This window comes from Quercus suber, unplaced genomic scaffold (genome assembly GCF_002906115.3).
Source record: "Quercus suber isolate HL8 unplaced genomic scaffold, Cork oak 2.0 scaffold_40, whole genome shotgun sequence".
NCBI lineage: Eukaryota > Viridiplantae > Streptophyta > Magnoliopsida > Fagales > Fagaceae > Quercus > Quercus suber.
In genome coordinates this window covers 768,217-781,286 of record NW_027069505.1, presented here as the reverse complement: position 1 = coordinate 781,286, position 13,070 = coordinate 768,217, and the positions used below count along the sequence as shown (strand labels likewise).

The 13,070-nt window shown below is 30.0% G+C and overlaps 1 long non-coding RNA gene across 6 annotated transcripts; it reads right to left on the bottom strand.

The window, feature by feature from the left end:
* Window positions 1-3,090: 3,090 nt before the first annotated feature.
* Window positions 3,091-7,091, bottom strand: LOC112031784 (uncharacterized). Of its 6 annotated transcripts, none has more exons than XR_010628088.1 (7): window positions 6,975-7,091; window positions 6,817-6,883; window positions 5,564-5,893; window positions 5,306-5,438; window positions 4,647-4,687; window positions 4,296-4,458; window positions 3,091-3,496 (listed from the first exon to the last, which is right to left on the bottom strand). It is a non-coding gene; the product is annotated as an uncharacterized LOC112031784 (long non-coding RNA). The 6 variants fall into 6 exon arrangements; XR_010628087.1 differs by lacking the exon at window positions 4,647-4,687 and having other exon boundaries at window positions 5,564-5,642; window positions 5,801-5,893; XR_010628086.1 differs by lacking the exon at window positions 4,647-4,687 and having other exon boundaries at window positions 5,306-5,441.
* Between the last annotated feature and the right edge of the window lie 5,979 nt (window positions 7,092-13,070).

Here is a 13,070-nt window from a genome sequence, read left to right as displayed (position 1 = left end):
TGTGTTTTTGAATGAAAGAAAGTTCTTTTCTTCATATTAAAAATTTTGCACTAATTTTTTCTGCGTAAGTATCAGATTTATTCATGTGTGCCGGATAATACATGTGAATATTGTTTTTTTATTGAATTAGAACTTGATTCATAAAAGGCCATGATTATCTTATCTTTGTCATGGTGCTGCATGTCCATATCATTGACTTGGATAAACATATAAAATGTCATATCATTGACTTGGAAAACATATAAAAGTTGATGCGCTCATATCATAAGAGCATCTATATCAGTAACTTTATCAATGCCGAAAAACGGAGAAATCCTTAAAATTTACACGGTAACCTTTCCCAAAGGAACAACATGCCCATATTAATATATATATATATATAAATGGATTCAAAAAAGTTAATCAAAACAAATCCAAACTACTAATCAACCAAAACTAAGTCATTCTCCGCAAGTTATTTGTCTGCTAGTGATTTCAATCAACATTCTATTTAATTGTTCCTATTCCCAGAACAAACTAATTGAAAAGAAAAATCAAATTGACAAATTGACAATCAAAATCAAATTAAAAAAAAAAAAATCAAACTTCTTCAATCTCCGACTCGTTGTTTTTCTGTCCTCTAAATGGTATCTAAGAGGGTAGTTTAAGGGGAAAAAGTAAAAAAGGAAGACAGATATTGAATCAAAATCAATTCAATTAAATACCCAAACTTAATACAAAATCAACTCAAACGTTTAAAGCAATATTTAAAAATTAAAAAAAAAATTACCGATAAAGGTTTCTGCTTTTTCCAAATAACAAACTCTTGTTCTCTCTTATTTCTCTATTTTTGCCCTCTCCAAAACTAAGTCATATATAACCCCAAATTTCAAAAAATCAAATCAAAACCTAATGTAACCCAAATACCTAAATTAAAATCAATCCAACCAAATTTATCAAAACTAGATCATATTTCATACCCATACCCAGATCTAAGAAAGAATGAAAAAAAGAAAAAAATTTCAGTGGTAGTTCTCTCAACATCTATCTCCTTCTCATCTCTAAATCCCAAGGTTTATTTTTTCCTCCTTCTCTATCTTTGTATCGTAAGTATCGGTGTTAAGAAAATCAAAAGGAAGCGAAAGGAGAGAGTATCCGAAAGCGGAGAAACGGAAGTTAGGGCATTTTAGGGTTTGCCTTTCTTTTTTTTCTTTTTTTTTTAATATGCGTCTTGGTGTTTTTATAGATACACGTTTGATGAAAGTGTGTCTTCCAAATGCACTGTACATTTTTTTAAAAGGGAAAACTGTATACGTGTTAGCATTTTAAGGGGTATTTTTTCCTAACGTGGCAACACCTCTTAAAAGCTTCTACTATTATATATAGCTAGCGTTTAACCCGCGCAATGCGCAGGATCAATTTATGAATTAGAAAACCATCAACTTAATATATTTCACTTGATGCAGGTGTCCTTCTAAAAGACAGACATAACTTGGCATCAATGCATGATCTAGAAAAAACGTTAATTGAAATCCCATAAGTTATAACTAACTGGTTCAAGGTTTTTTTAAAGGCTATGGGTTTGAGAGAATATAGTTATTGAAGTATGAAATAAGTAGAAGGAAAATTTGGTTAATAAGATCAATCTGTAAAGAAAAAAGCTTGCTAAAACATGTGAGATAAGTAGAAGGGAAATCAACGTCTAAAAATCTGTTGCAAAGTGTATAAGATACGTTAGTTATCAATCTGTTTGTTTATTATTTAAAAATGCAGTAATTAACCCAAAAAATTCCATAATTCCATTTATAAAAAAATTGTTATTACTATACATTCTAAAGTATGCATATTGAAATCTAGTTATTAAAATCAAGGGTGAAAATCCTTGATGTCTAAAACAAAAAAATAAAAAAAAAAAAAAAAAAAAAAAAAAAAAAAAAAAAAAAAAAAGTAAATCGCAAGCACCTTATGCTGTTAGCACTTCCTAAGTCCAACATTTTTTTTTTTCTTTGAAATAGTTAGAGATGATAGTAAATCAAGTGCCAAAGGAAAAATATAATAAAATTGTACAATAGAAATACAACTTCACATTTCGAGATACACTTTCAAAACTACAACTATACATAAAATTTGATCCACTCTTAAAACCGCATTAAAGATTCTAGGTTGATTGGAAACTATCTAGATCAATAGTGTTTTTCTTTTTTGGTAAGATAGTTCTATAAAATTAGAATTTACCGTAAAATTAAAATTTATTCTAGCTTTCCCACCTCATCAATTTCACAATGTCTTCCTTTAGAGCACAATGTATATGAAACTACAATGGATTGTAAGCACTTTAGGGTAGTTATAGGCCTATAGCTTGGCATCTTACTGCTCTAACTCTAATATCCTTTAGTCCCAACATCAACAAATTTATGTTAATATTTAAAAAAAAGAAAAGAAAAAAAAGAAAAGAAAAAGAAAAGAGAAAGATATAATGCTTGTAGGCAAATGCGATGTTGTTTCCAAACATTTCAAGGGTTTTAGCTAATTGCTCATACTCATACTCTTTCATCTCCATCTCTACTCCTACTTTTTCCACCACTCCTACACCTTTAAAAAAAACTAAAATAACCCAATGATGTCGTTTAATGCAATCTCTTTTAACTAATAAGAAACTTTGAAAGTGTACTATCCTACCTATATTGCACTATCATACATGTATATGAATGTTTCATAATATATATTCATATTACAAAACCATTATTGCAAGTGCATTATTCTTCTTCATTTGCTTCTTCTTCAATGAATAATTCCTTTTATTCTCATACAATCATTTGAAGCAAAGCTCACATGTTAAAAACATATCATGACCATGCCAATGCAATTGAAACAAATCAATTCAGAATCTCAAATTGATAGATTGATGAGACTAAAATAAATTATATCGAAAAGATTGCAATATGAGCTATCTAATGATCTATATTGATGGTTTTGTGCCAATTGGCTAGGTAAATGATAGCACCTATTGCTAAATGGCCTAAAATTATCAAGTCATTGTAGAAATATTACTTGGTAAGCTCAAATTTAAAATAAAATTTTTAAAAAAAAAATGCTACCCTGATGGGTTAGTTTTGAACTGAACTTTCATCCAACGAAATTTTGATTCCTGGAACTCATCATGTTTTTACTACAAAAGAGACCAGTAAAGCCTTTAAGCATCCTATCAGTAAATGCCTTAATGAAATATGAAGCAATTCGCTGAATTGCAATGCCTTTTAGGAGAGGAAAGATAGGAAATATGTTCAAGCTTGGTATTAACACTATGAAGACATCTGGCAGTTACATGGCTAGCACATTCTCAAGAGGTTCTATCAATTGTAAACCTCCTTCCTCAGATCGTGGCGATCTGAGCCAGGGGTATGGTGATCCTAATCCAGGAGAGAATTCATGGAATGAAGTCAAAGAAGATCTGCCTTCTTGCTTTGCCTTTGCCATCAATAACTGAGAGCAAACTCAATGCACTGGGAATGGAGACCTGTATGACAGCTAGAATGGGATTAGATGTGAAGGAGAATAAATTTTAATTTTTGAAATAATAACACTACACCACTTGATGATAGAGAAAGTTGAGGGAAGGAAGAAAGAACTATATCTTGAATCTTTCCCTCCCTTTTTGTTATTAGGTTTGTTAAAAAATTACAAACTTAAGCCAACCAAGGTAAAAATTGTTTGGTTTTTCAATATATTTTCAAGTAACAGTTTTGGTTCTCAAAGGGAAAAGAAGCAGTTGAAGAACACTTCAAATATATCACTCTTAAAAAATAATTTTTTCTTCTTCAATAAATTCCTTTGGAAGTAAATGTAGGGCTATTTGGGTTGCTAATTACTCACAAAATCAAAAAATAGTTTCAAGACAATGGAACTTTTCCTTCCTATATCTCAACAGCATAAGCCAACTGACAGTAAATTAGAATCATAAACTCAAAGAAACTTTTAAGAAACAGAAAAACCAATTTGTGTCCCTAAATTTTAAGCTGCAGATGTTTCGAAAATTAAATAAAAAGCTCAACAAAAGTAATCCAAAACCATTTTTCAAGTTACAAAAAAAACAAAAATAGAAGGCCAATCAAAATTAGTTTTCCCAGCAAAATATATTGCTTTCTTGATTCCATAAAACCAAAAAAAATAAAACATAAAAACTTTTAAAACCTCAGTTCTATTCTGCTCCAACATTTTCCTAGTAACCAAATATAACTTGAATGAAAACCATGTTAAATTGATTTTTAAGAAAACTTAAATGCAAGGAGTTCAAAAGAAAAGATGTAGTATATTACTTGTCCAATGCCTCCAAAAAGCTCCCTTAGTTCTTTAGTTGTCACATCTGGGGCCTCAGCAGAAGCACCACCATAACCCCCCTCGACCACCAGTACCATGCCCACCATCATATCCACTTGGTGGGCCAGATAATGATAAGGGGCAACCACAAATGGAGTCAGCCTACTCAAATTCAAAGACTACATGATCACAATCATTTTCAAATAGAAGAGATAAGATAGAAACAAACTGAAAAGTATCAAATACATGGAACTACATAACTAATTAACTTATTCCATGAACAGTGTAAAGCCAAAAACCCAACTCTTCCATGGCTTTTATATTTTATATCATAAGAAAGCAAATGATACCTTGCTGCGATTTTGAACCCAACAAAGTAGGCTGTAAGTGTCTGTAACACAATAGCATTTATAATATAAATGTCACTTTTTTTTCCAGGTACTTAAATGCTACATTCCATTTCAATCACCCATATTATACCAAACACATAAAGAAACATAAAAATTTGTGTCCTGTGACTTCTTTTGCTATTTTTTTATGATAAAATGATAAACTTACCTTAATAGAGACTTAAAAAACACCATGAACTTCTTTTGGCACATGCTTATCCAAATTTGCAATAGTACCCAAACTTTAAAATTAGTATTCAATTTTTTTATCTAATTGATCTAATGCTCTACATCATGAATATATCCTATTTACTTTATAAAAAAAAATCAAATTCCTTGTTTAGGTATTAATTTTGGTTGGTCGTGAAAATAATTTAGAAGCTTTTTATCAAACAGATGGTGCGCATCTGTGGAAAGTGAAACTATTCTTGCCTTTAGGAAAGTTATCTAAACTTGGGTGGGGTTGGAGAAGAAAAATAAAGAAGAAAAACAGAGGATGATGCACCAGTAAGTATAGAAGGGAGAATGTGTGTTTTCAAAAAAATGCTCTAATTTGCAAAAGCTTAGACAACAATTTTATCAAAAGCAAAAACATATAAACGAAGAAGATAGTTAAATACCAAAAAAATAATGTTTATGGTGTTGCTCCCAATCTTGAGGCACTGCCAGGGGTTGCATTCAATCTAGCCTTGGTTGTTCAAGCTTTCAACCCCAATGCAATTTAAGCCATGTCAGTTTGGGTTGCATCATTTCCTGCTAGAGTAATGGGTTGGAAATATATAAAGTGCACATTAAAGTATTATTCTTTACATGCATTGACATAGGTTTTAAACGTAACAATGGAAATAAATTGAAACACAAATCAAATTAAAAAATACCTTAGTGAAACAATATTGAGTCACTGAATATCTTTGATGCATCGTTGAGAAGTCCAGGGCTTATCATCATTGAATGCATCTAGTGATAGTTGGATAGTAAATATTTAAAATTTCTTAAGAGGGTCAGATAGGATAAATTGGAGAGAGGAAGATTGGTGTGTGGACGGTGGCAGACAAAAACAAATTTGGCTAGAAGCAGGATATTGTTTTTAAATAGGAATATGATCAAAACTTTACCAGTAACGATTCCAGTAGTCTGACTAGCGAAGGTTCAGATCTCACTCTATCTGTGCTTTATAGTCTCAAATTTTTGCCTTTCAACTGCAACAACTATGCACAATAAAACCAATTCTAACTACCTTATTATAAACCATAATCTTACCCCCAAACCAATTCTAACTACCATTCGATACTTTGTTACTATCGTTGTTTAGATTGTGTTTTTTTTAATAGAGATGAATCGGTTAAAAACTAAATGGTACACCGTTTAGATTGTGTTTTATTGTGTATGAAGAGGCACAATTTCTCTGTTTTTGGCACAATTTCTCTATTTTTGCCCTCTCCAAACATAATCATATATAACCCCAAATTTCAAAAAATCAAATCAAAACCTAATGTTACCCAAATACCTAAATAAAAATCAATACAACCAAATTTCTCAAAACTAATCATGGTTGTCAAAATCCCGATCTGGATCCTACGATCTTACGATTTTACGATCCCACTTGCCTAAAACAATCTAAATCTTTCAAGGATCTTTGCGATCGTTCAGGATCGGTAGGATCGTACAATTCTGATGATCCTAAACGACCTTAGTTTCTTGTAATCTTCTTGAATTTGACAAAAGGCTTAGTTGGACCCAAATGAAAAATAAAATTCCAATAGACCAAGTTTTTCCATTCTAATGTAGAGAGAAAGTTAGTTGGACCCAAATAAAAAATATCCTAATAGAGTGTCACATTTTGAGATTTTTGGTCTCTTTAAATGATGCTTACAAATGGATATAGTAATGTATGGTAATTATATTAATGAATGTATAATTTATGTGATTATTTAAGATACCAATGTGTATTTTTTATTTTTTTTTTCTCAAATAATATAGGATCTTACGATTCACAATCCGATCCTACGATTCACAATCTCACCTACCTCCTACGATCTTACGTAGGATCCCGATTTTGACAACCTGAAACTAATTCATATTTCATACCTATACCCAGATCTAAGAAAGAATGAAAAAAAGAAAAACCTACCGGTGGTAGTTCTCTCAATGTCTGTCTCCTTCTCATCTCTATATCGCAAGGTCTTTTTTTTCCTCCTCTATATATGGATTGCAAGCATCGGTGTTAAGAAAATTGAAAAGGAAGCGAAAAGAAAGTATCCGAATAGGAGAAACGGAAGGTGCCCTTACGGTGATGGTAGAAGATCTGGTCTGGGTGGCGCCCTTCTCTCTATCTCTATCTCTCTATTTCTCTGTTCCTCTTTTCTCTCGATCTATCTCTCCTTTCTCCATGAAGCAATCTTTCTTCTTCTTCTTTTTTTTTTTTTTTTTAAGCAGTTAGTTTCCTTTTATACCAAGAGGGCTCCAAACAGTGTTTTAATGTAGTCAAACATTGTAATTTATCGCTTTTAAACGGTGTTGTAACGTTACTAAACAATGTAATGTATCGCTTTTTAAAGTTAAACATGTCTGATTTTTAGATAGGCAGTTATCCTATTTGTCAACACCTCCTTAATTGTAGGAATCAACTTTCTCTCAGCTTCTGCTATTATATATAGTATATGATATATGATATGATATTAGATACTAGTTGCAGACCCACGCATTGTGCTTGGTAATTTTTTAGGTAAAATACTATTTTAGTCCCTAGACTTTATAAAGAGTTTCTTTTCAAAAAAGTAGTTTTATCATATTTTTCATAATCTTGTCTATAATGTTTTTTTTACCATTATCACATATTTATTGGTTGATGATTTGCATAACATAGACATTAAATAAGAGTAAGAACTATTCATTAGATTTTTTTAAGTTATGGTGTATGAAGATTATGATAATATATATGTATATATATATATATATACAAGGTTAAATGAAATGTCAAAAAAATGAGATTATAAAAATTTTCAACTTTATTTCTAATATAATTTCTAAATTACTAAATAACATCTCATTTTTAGTTATGATGGGAAATATAATTTCCCAAGTTAGAGTTTGATTAGTTTTAAGTTTAAATTTTGTATTATTATATTTAATTGTTGATTATTGATTTAATTAAGTGAATGTAATGGTTGATTCTATTGCACTATGAAGTTTTCAATGTCTACTATATAGCCATCTCTATATTATTCCTTACTCCTCTTGACCACCTTTTTATTTTCCAAATAACGGTTATTAATTGACGTTTGATTTCATTTCTTTTTTTCTTCCTTCATTTATTCGTTATTACTTTGTATGTTCCCTTGCTAGTTGTAAATTTTATGGTTATCAATAAGAAATAGATATCATGGATGGCTTAAATGGGTATAGATGTAGTTACACTAGTGGTATGTCAAAGGTTTTTTTTTTTTTTTTCTTTCCTTTTAATTTTCAAGGAAATATGAAAGACATTTCTCTAGTTTGGTCTCAATCAATTAAGATATCCATAATATATTGACTGAAGTAATAATGAGCCTTAAATTTTCTTTTTAATGTATGAAGTGGTTAGGTTAGTGGTATGTCAAAGTTTTTATAAAAACAAATTTTAAAAATAATTCCATGGAAATGTAAAAGACCTTTTTTATGGAAAACAAATTGTGACTTTTTGAATTGTAGAAATATAATTGTTTTAATTACCTTGTTTATAGATTTCATTATTAAGTCATAAACATCTAAGTTAAAGTAGATGAATATTTAAATGCAAAATTATATGCAAAGTTACAACCGTACAAAATAAATATGTATTAATAATATCTTTTTTTTCATGAATCATTATTTCATTTTTTACTTATAAATATCTAAACTAAGTTTTTTTTTTTTTTTTTGAAAAAAATATAAATTAAAATAGATGAATGGTAAAGGAAGGTAGGTTTGTGTTTAGCCATTTTCTTGATTTGCGTTGCACAATTTAATAGTATGGAGGATGTGACTGAATTTAAATGTTAAATAACATAAGATGGGAAGAAAAAAGAGTAAAAATAAGATATATAACTATAAACATCAAATTATCAAAGTCATTCTATGTAATATAATAACATTATATTATTATATACTATATGTATATGCAATAGTATAATATTTAATCAAAGAGAATATAAAAGATAACAATTAAAACACAAAGCTAAATTGCATCAACCCAAAGTAGAATTTTAGTTAACACAAAAATTCATCAACATAAAGAATTGATGCAATAAAAAAATAAAACAAAAAATGAAAAACAAATTGGAGAGAGAGAGAGAGAGGTAACTTTTTTGTGTGAGAAAACTATGCATAGAATGAAAAAGAAAATGTCAAATTTATAGTAGTGTTGAGAATAAAAAAGGTAAAAAAAAAAAAAAAAAAAAAAAAAAAAAAAAAAAGGTAGAGAAAGAATGATATTAAGTAAAAAGTAGTGGGGAGGTGAAAAGGTAAAAGGGAGGGAGAGTTTTGGAAAATTAATAATAAAAATAATGGTTAAAAGATATTTTAATTTTTAAATAATGGGGTTTTTAAGTCACCTTAAATGATAAAATGTTTTAAAAATATATAAAGAAAAATTGGAAACCAAAAATGATGATGTAGCTTTAATGTGGCTCAACATGAGCGTAGCAACATTAAATGTTACGATTCAGCTTTTAGTAGTATATAGATATATATAGATTGATATATATATATATATATATATTTTTTTTTTAATTTGAGAAACACACACACCTATAGATGATATTGATTTTATAGTAGACTGATTGGATTTGTCCCTATGATGGAAATTTTCTATGTATATTTGGCATGTTCTTGGTGCATATTTAATAGTTTTTTTTTCTTTTTTAATAAAAGAAGATGCATAGCATATATTAAACACAAAAGAGAGAGAGAAACAAAAAGATGAGAGAACACAGTGAAAAAATAAATAAATAAAATCATGGCTAAATTAGATAGCGGATGGACTTTAAATATATTGGAGAGTCCAGAATCCTCGGAAACAAATTTTGACCCGCATGTGTACGGTGTATGTCACTATTTCACCAGGGAAAAGTTAACAAATTCTACTAAACTAGCTGAAATATATAATAAGACTCATAAATAGTATTAAAAAATGCAATAGAACTCATAAATAGTAGTAAAAATATAGTGAATAATAGCAAAAAAAAAAAAAAAAAAAAAGCTAAATATAAAAAAAAAAAAAAAGATTTTTAAGCCAATGCCAAACACAACTTAAGAGTATTAGTTTAGGAAAATTAATTTTCTATGAGAAAGAAAACTGTTTTTTTTTTTTTAATAATTCTTTTATATTTCTAATAAAAGTTATATTTAAAATTTCCTAAAATATTTTATACTTTATTAACAAATGCTCTAATAGGGTCTATTTTACAATACCTGTAAAGTAGCTCCAAGTAAAAAAATAAAAAAAATTTTAAAAAAATCGTGCTTTCATTTTTCTCTACATTTCATGAGTCTGTTTGGATACAATTGAAAATAAAAAATGTAACAAAATAATTTTTAAATTGTGAATAGTACGTGAGACCCATTTTTAATGAAAAAGTGACTAAAAGTGATTTTGTGGGTCCCGTGCACTGTTCATGGGAAAAGTCAATATTCATAGCTAAAAAAAAAAAAAACTGCAACGAAGGAAACGCACCTTAAGACCAAAAAGAAAGAAAACTTTTTTTTTTTAAGGAAAAAAAAAACAGTGAGAAAAAAATAAACTTCAGTATAATTGCTGTGGGGGTAAGAGCTAAATTTGTATACTGGGCCTTGGGCCCTATTAAGGATTGGATACGTCCGAGAATAAGTAAATGATTGGAGAGGCCCAGAATGGAGGGTCACTAAGGAAAAGGTGGAGGAATATAGTCCGAGAGATTATCCTTCTCGGAAAGGATGAATTCGGTCAAGAAGTACTTGGGCAATTTAGGTGACTTCTAGGAATTTCCAAGATAAGGATGAACTTCAGGCCGTACGAAGAGGATAAGAATACAAAATATCTAAAAGAAAAGATGCTATCATGCATTAAATCATTGAGCAACTTTTCTGGCCGCATTTATGTGGAGAAGACCCCTGAACAGTGTAGTCTAACCACACCATTACAGAGACCAAAGAAGAGTTGATGGAATATACTGAGTGAAGGCTTAGATGATTAACAAGTGTAGACAAGATGGTTGAAAGGAAACTATATAATGTACAAGACCTCCATAAGAAAAAGATCAGAAAAGATAGTGAAGTAGAGAGAAAAGAATTACTGTAGCACTAAGGTTGTATTAGCTTTAGGAACAATGCTAAACTAATAGTTCATCTCGTCGAACACTTATTTCATCAAGTTTTTCTATGTTTTGTGTTTGTTCATCTTTTAAACCTTACTAGCCGTTGTCAATCACAATAGTCTAGGTTTTCATCACTCTCTACAAATTCATTGTATTGGCCTCATTGGGCTCACATCCCACATCTTCTAGTCTTGGGTACAAATCAAGACACCTACAAATCAATCCTTACCAAAATAAAAAATTTATATATATATATATATATAATTTAAATTTTTTATTTGTTTACCCTTAAAAAAAAAAAAAAAATAGGAACTCCTTCAAGAAAAATCAAGAATACCCTCAAATAAAAAAATAAAAAAAAAAAAATCTATTCACTTTCAAGCAAAAAAAAAAATTTTAAACTAAAATCTTTAAAAAAAAATGTAACAAGCAAGCCCACTGCCCAAAGCCCAACATCAATCCTAAACAAAGATGGTAGCAAACCCAGGGCCACAGATTCTCAAAAAAAAAAAAAAAAAAAAAAACAATCTAAAGACAAATGGTAGCAAATCTAACCCAGGATGGTAGCAAAAACTAAATCATAAACGGAGAAATAGAGCTCATCGCCTCCCCTCAAACTGAGCAACAGAGCTCATGCCATCGGTCATGCTAGTTGGATTGGAGATCGGTCATCACCTCGGCCTGCCAGTCGGATCGAAGATCGGAATAGCACAGATCGGATCGAAGATTCCTTCCTCGCCAGTCGCCTCAACGTGCTGCCCAGCCTGACGACGCCCCCACAGCCTCAACCTCCTTGCTCCCTCAACCTTAAGATATTTCATCTTTACTTTACACTTTTCTTCTCTTTGACTCTCTTTTTCTCTAATGGGTTTCTTTCTACTCTCTTACTTCTCTCTGTCTCTTTCTCTCTTTTATATGAAGAGAGAAACTATGAAAGTGAAATGAGAGTCTCTCTCTCTTTAAGACTAAAGACTTAATCTGATTGTTGATTCTCTTTTTTAATTAACTAATACATTATAAAATAAATAAATTAAATTATGTTAGGCCAAACAACAATTAATAATTTTATAATTAATGAGACAACAATATAACAAATTATAGTTTATAAAAGACAAAAAAATTAATGAAACAACTAAACAACAATAATTAATAATTTTATTAATATTTCAAATGAACTTATAGTTTATTGTATGGTAACTTTTTCATTTTTTTTTTTTTCATTTTTTTTTCTTTGGTTTTTCGGTGTACAGAATGCAAATTTTTTTGGTTTTAAGAACATTTTTTTTAAGCACAAACTTCATGCCGACCAATCTTGAATTTCACCAGTATTTCCCAAAACACCCAAAATAGACCAAAATGACCCGAAATTTTTTCAAAGTAGAATAGGAACACCCTAGAAAAAATTCCTGAGTCGCCACTAGAATACTTAAATGTATTGTCCTTGAATTTCATTTTGCAGGTAATATTAATGAGCACATGACAGAACAAATGGTCATGATATGTTGATAAGAATCTTGACTACTGGCTAGGAAGCTTTCAATAGAGACCTCATAGTGTTAGAACATATGTGTTTTCACTTGTTAAGAACATATTTAACTTATTTTTGTAAATTGGCTAAATCCTTTAACAAAACACACTCTACTTGTAATTGGGTAGTTCTATGTGTTTTAATCTTTAAAAAACAAGTTTCAAGGTCAAGTGTTGAAGTCATCAAGTTATCCAAGAAAACAAGCTAAGTGCAAATTCATTAAAGCTCAACACCTTCTCGATAGCTACCTCGACCTTGCTATCTGTCGAGATTTATAAAATCAAATTTTCTGATCTGATTTCCTTGGGATCCGTGAATATGCTTTTGGGCCTTCTTTTCTTCTAACCCTAAACATATAAAAGGATTGTTTTAAGAGCCGTCAAATTGTACACAAGTTGCAAAAGCATTAAGCAATCTCTATTCAAGCAAATTGTGATCAAAGATGAAGTTCTTGACCTAGTTCATCTTCTCTGAAGAAGTTACTGTGTATTTGCACCAAAGGGTTTATGACCAAGATCTTCTTGATCTTCATCGTGTAGGATGAAC